A 6,541-nucleotide genomic window follows, 5' to 3' on the forward strand; every position below is an offset into this window, starting at 1 on the left:
CAAAACAGGCTCATTGCAGTCACTAATGCAGGGATAAATAGACCTGTCTTGCCAAATGGATTTCTCTTCTTTTCTTTTTTTAACAGATTGCAAAGTGGCACTTTTATTTCTTTTCTATTTTTGAGGCACTTTTATTTTCTCTATTTTTGAATTTCATGCAAGTTATGACACAGATGCACTTCATTTTCTTTATTTTTGAACTTGCTGTTATTTGATGTAGATAGTTAGTTTGTATTTAGATACAACTTGTTACTATACTGATTACTGAACTACTTGTTACTTCAATAAATTGGAACATTTTAAGCTTGTTACGTATTTCATTAGCATTGTGTCGGGGCGATGGGGGCAGTGGGGCTTGAAAATACCCCCTTGTTCAAAGTGGGGAATGACCGAAAAAGTTTGAGAACCACTGCTATAGGCAGTGGATACGAGTCTGGTTTTGCTACACTATTCACTTTTCTGTAATCCCTACAAAATCTGTACGTATGATCAGGTTTTTTGACTAACAAACAGAGCGAAGCCCAGCTAGAGTATGACTGTACGGCAAGACCATTTTCCAAAAGATATTGGACACTATCATCCAGACTTTTACGCTTATCAGGACCAGTGCGGTAAAACCTCTGACGTATTGGCTTTGCATCACCGACTTCTGTCATGCTCGATTAAAGTTGTGCAGGTCGGATCGGATCGGTGGTTCACTTGAATCCAGATCACTTGACAATACAGACAATGGTGTACGAACCTTGTGGCCAAATACCAATTCATTGGGACTAAAACCTGTGCTTTCTTGCACAACCGCTCTAGCCGCCAACAATAGCCATGGTAAACCATCCTCCCACTCCCGTTTCATCTCTATGCAATATGCACGCAAAAGAGACTTAAGAGTGGCGTGGAATCGCTCCAAAACCCCCTGACTTTGCGCATGGTACGCGCTACTCAAGTTATGCTGGATATGCAGCTGTTTCAAGGCTGCTGCGAACGTTTTTGATGTAAAATTTGAACCACGATCACTTTGAATGACTCTAGGAAGTCCAAATATTTAAATAAACTGCGACAATGATTTCACCACAGACCTTGTAGTAATGGTCCTCAAAGCATACGCAGCAGGATTGCGAGTCGCCTGGCACATGATGGTAAACTAATAAACACAGCCTGATTTTGACTGGGGTAAGGGGCCCACACAATCAATGATCACATGCTCGAAAGGCTTACCAACAGATGGAATGGGCTGTAAAGGTGCGGGCTTAATGACAGCATTTTGCTTACCTGCCACCTGACAGACATCAGAATCAGAATCAGAAAGAGCTTTATTGCCAAGTGTGCTTGCACACACAAGGAATTTGTTTTTGGCACTGAGGCTTCCAGTGGACATATACAAATACAAATACAACAAGAAACATAATACTACAAATTATAAGAATAAAAAATAAAAATATAAATATATGAGAATAAAAGTATCACAGTTGGGTTTAGTCAGAATAGACATTTTCAGATTTACAGATTATGAACATATTTACAGTGTTTTGAATATTATAAATAAATAAATCTACATATAAGTATCACCTGAGTTGTGGGGTATTGCACTAAACAGTGGGAGTATTGCACTTAAGGCATATGCCTTGGGAGGAGTGTTAACTGTTCAGGAGGGAAATGGCCTGTGGGAAGAAACTGTTCCTGTGCCGAGATGTTCTAGTGGCCAGTGATCTGAGTCGCCGTCTTGACGGTAACAGTTCAAACAGGAGGTGTCCAGGGTGAGTGGAGTCTGTGATGATTTTACCTGCTCTCTTCCTCACTCTGGAAGAGTACAGGTCCTGGAGGGTTGGCAGGGGGGCACCAATGATCCTCTCCGCAGTCCGGACTGTCCGTTGTAGTCTCCTGATGTCTGATTTGGTAGCTGAACCAAACCAGACAGTGATGGAAGTGCATAAGACAGACTCAATGACGGCTGAGTAGAACTGAATCAGCAGCTCCTGTGGCAAGTTGAACTTCCTCAGCTGGCGAAGGAAGTACAGTCTCTGCTGGGCCTTTTTCACAATGGAGTCAATGTGATTGTCCCACTTCAGGTCCTGAGAGATGGAAGTGCCCAGGAACCTGAATGACTCCACTGCTTCCACAGTGCTGTTCATGATGGTGAGTGGGGGAGTGCTGGGCTGTTCCTCCTGAAGTCCACAATCATCTCCACTGTTTTGAGCGTGTTCAGCTCAAGGTTGTTATAACTGCACCAGACAGCCAGCTGTTCAACCTCCAGTCTGTAAGCAGACTCGTCACCGTTCCGGATGAGACCGATGACAGTGGTGTCGTCGGCAAATTTCAGGAGCTTGACAGTGGGGTCTTTAGAAGTGCAGTCATTAGTGTACAGGGAGAAGAGCAGTGGGGAGAGAACGCACCCTTGAGGGGCGCCAGTGCTGGTGGTGAGAGTCCTGGATGTGAGTTTCCCCAGTCTCACTCGCTGCTGCCGGTCCGTCAGGAAGCTGGTGATCCACTGACAGATCGAGGATGGTATGGAGAGCTGGGTCAGTTTGGCTGTGAGAAGACCAGGCATGATGGTATTGAAGGCCGAACTGAAGTCCACAAAGAGGATCCTTGCATAAGTCCCTGGTCTGTCAAAATGTTGCAGGATATAATGCAGTCCCATGTTGACTGCATCATCCACACCTGTTTTTCAGTTTGCTCTGTAAGCAAACTGAAAGGGATCCAGCAGGGATCCAGTGATGTCCTTCAGGTGGGCCAGCACCAGTCTTTCAAACGACTTCATGACCACAGACGTGAGAGCGACAGGTCTGTAGTCATTAAGTCCAGTGATTTTGTTTTTTTTGGGGACAGGAATGATAGTGGAGCGTTTGAAGCAGCAGGGAACTTCACACTGCTCCAATGATCTATTGAAGATCTGCGTGAAGACCGGGGCCAGTTGGTCAGCGCAGGCTTTTAAACAAGCAGATGAGATGCCGTCTGGTCCTGAGGCTTTCCTAGTCTTCTGTTTTTTGAAGACTCGGCTCACGTCCTCCACACAGACCTTAAGCTCAGGTTGGATGGCAGGAGGGGGGAGTAATGGGAGTGCAGGAGGTGATGGTGAATGTGTGAAGTGCAGGTCAGAGCCGGTGTGTGGTGTGAATGAGGGCTTTTCAAACCTGCAATAAAATGAGTTTAAATCATTAGCCAGGTGTTGATTGTCCACAGATCGGGGGGATGGTGACTTGTAGTTGGTGATGTTCCTCAGGCCATTCCAGACTGATGATGGGTCGTTGGATGAAAACTGTTTTTTCAGTTTATCAGAGTAGCTTCTTTTAGCAACTCTGATCTCCTTTGTCAGTCTGTTTCTGGCCTGGTTATACAAGATTTTATCCCCACTTCTGTAGGCATCCTCTTTGGCATGACGAAGGTGTTTGAGTTTCCCAGTAAACCATGGTTTATCATTAGTAAATGATAAGAATGTCCTGGTAGGAATGCATGTATCCTCACAGAAACTTATATATGATGTTACAGTATCTGTGAGCTCATCCAGATCGTTGGTAGCAGCTTCAAAAACAGTCCAATCAGTGCAATCAAAGCAGGCCTGTAGATTCTGCTCTGCTTCATTAGTCCATCTTTTTACAGTCCTTATTACAGGTTTAGCTGATTTCAGTTTCTGCCTGTAGGTCGGGATGAGATGAACCAAACAGTGATCAGAGAGCCCCAAAGCTGTGATACGCATCTTTTATTGTGGTGTAACAGTGGTCCAGTATATTACTGTCTCTGGTGGGACATGTAACGTGCTGTCTGTATTTTGGTAGTTCACGGGAAAGATTTGCTTTGTTTAAATCCCCAAGAATGATTAAAATAGAGTCAGGATACCTTTGTTCTGTTTCAGCTATTTGTTCAGCCAGCTGTTGTAGCGCCGCGCTCACGCACGGGTCTGGAGGGATGTAAACATTCACGAGAATGAAAGAGGAAAACTCCCGAGGCGAGTAGAAAGGTTTACAGTTTATGAAATGTGCCTCTAAATTAGGAGAGCACATCTTTTTCAGTGTTGTTACATCTGAACACCAACTTTCGTTAATGTAGAAACACAATCCACCACCTCTTGTTTTCCCCGTTAGCTCCACGATGCGATCCGCTCGGAACAGCTGGAAGCCCGGCAGATGTACTGCGTTGTCCGGTATGGCTTCACTCAGCCAGGTTTCAGTGAAGCACAGAGCAGCAGAGTTTAAAAAATCCTTGTTAGTGCGGGTGAGGAGAAGAAGTTCGTCCGTTTTGTTAGGAAGGGATCGGAGATTCGCGAGATGAATACTGGGGAGTGCAGTGCGCAGGCCGTGCTCGCGGAGTTTAACCAGCGCGCCGGCTCGCTTCCCGCGTTTGCGTCTGACCGCGCGTTTGAACAACAACGCTGCCCCTTATGACAAGTTTGAACAAACCGTGAAACGTCCTTCTTTATCCGTGGCCAGTAGCAATGTTGTAACAGTTGATTGTATGTTTTCTTTACCCCAAAATGACCCACTGTTTCCCCATGAGCTACTTTTAGTGCCAAATCACGAAACTTTTCAGGCATCACCACCTGCAAAATCTGATCTCCCACATCAACTCCTGCAGTAGGTGACCACCTTCTTATCAACAAGCCATCCTTCACAAAATAACAGCGATCTAAATTGTCATCTGCAGTCAACTCAAAATATTTCTGTAAGCTCTGATCACTCTTTTGAGGCTCAGCAATGTCGAATCGAGACAAAAGGAACTGGTAACTGCGGAATAAATACCTGAGCAGACGTGTGCTTAGATACATCAGACGAGTTTGCATCCTGCTTATGCGCCATAGACGCGTCACAGCACATGCCGTAAAAACATCTGGAAAATCTTTTTGACAGCTATCTGACTCATCCAATAAAGAAGCTCCAGTCTTAACCACAGGAGGTGGTGAGACCTGATCAGGAAAAACACGATCATGAGCAAAATTATTACCCACAATCAGATCAACTCCCTCTATAGGTAAAGAAGGACGCACCGCAATGGTTACATCCCCGTTCACAAAACCAGAAAACAATTGAATTTTGTGCAGCGGCACTGGAAATGACTGGAGACCAATTCCCTGTATCAGATTCAGACGAGAAAGGCAAGACAGATTGACAAATGAAACTTTCTGATGCACCCGTATCACGCAGAATTTTCACTGGAACGCGACGTGTGTCTCCAACCAATGCCACAAAACCCTAACAAACGATGCATAATCCGTTATAATAGATGCAGAAAATTCAAGCTCATCACATTGTACATTACCTTTATCAACTGACGCAGTACATTGTGCACGATCCAATGTCTTTTCTGGAATTTTCTTATCTTTACTCCCTGAGCGCACACCGGGAATAGATGAGGTACAGAGACCAACTTTTCCTCTATCAAACTTCCCCCGATTTCGCTCCAATAACACCGGGCAATTTTCTTTCCAATGATTTTTCCCAAAACAGTAATTACAGTCTGTTTTAATATCGAAATCTGATGGTTTACCATGTACACTTGAATTTGAAAACACAGATGTATCCGTATTTACACGACTATAGCGACGTTCTTTGTAATTAATGTTAGTGTCACAAGTGACGAAGAAAGCGGAACAAATGTCCGCTGGAAGTGTGTTCCCCCCCGGGACAATATCAGTGAAACACCGAGCTGGTTCCGCTTGTTGTTGGTTTCCATGACAGCGGCGGCTGATGAGGCAAACGATATCAGGTGCGGGCGATTGGTGTGAGGATCGGCGATAGGGCTACGGGGCCTAAGGAAACAGTTAAAAGGAAAAGGAAGAGGAACTTGAGGGTGGTACTCCCCCGGGAGAAATCGTTCCTTTGGCAGTAGCTTGAATTTGCTGGGATCTTTGGAGAGGGCTGTGAAGATCTGGCTGGATTAAGGGTGCAACGGTGATTTGTGTGAATACAAGCTGGAAACGTGAACTGGATGGGAAGCGGGTGAATTGTGGAGAGACAGTCAATACTGGAGAGCGTCATCATTCTCGAGAGGAAGATAAGTAATGAAACATCGGATCTGTGTGAATGTATGCCTTGCACTGAGTTGAATAAGGAATTGTGAAGTGTATTGATCACGAGTGTATCCGTCACTTAAGAGTGTGAACTGAGTCATCATTGAAATGCTGATATCTTCGTCTGAGTGTGAGAGAGTATTGAAGACGCTGTTTCCCATGTTGTAAGAAGTCATCTGTATCTCTTCATCTCCTGAGTGCCGATTCAGCGTAACAGTGGAAGGATTGATTATTGGGTGAGTGCTGGCCTTATTGCACTGAGAGTGAGAATGGATATGCAGTGCCTGAATTGAAGTGTCACACCGTATTGGACTTGACGTGAAGTTGCAGTGTGTGGATGTATATATATATTTAAACGCCAGTATTCTCCAGTTCACATTCTCGTCCAGTGTTTGCTGAACCAAGCCTCAGGGTTGAATGTGCATGTCCTGCTCGGGCTATAAGCCCCCGCTCCGATACTAAGGAGAAGTGTGCCTGCCCCGTATAACTTGTCCTGTCTATTTAAATAGATGATTCTTCTGCTACTGCCTTGTATGGTGCCTG

The sequence above is a fragment of the Rhinichthys klamathensis genome, unplaced genomic scaffold (genome assembly GCF_029890125.1).
Source record: "Rhinichthys klamathensis goyatoka isolate OS25496 unplaced genomic scaffold, OSU_Roscu_1.1 h1tg000009l_1, whole genome shotgun sequence".
NCBI classification, from domain to species: Eukaryota; Metazoa; Chordata; class Actinopteri; order Cypriniformes; family Leuciscidae; genus Rhinichthys; species Rhinichthys klamathensis.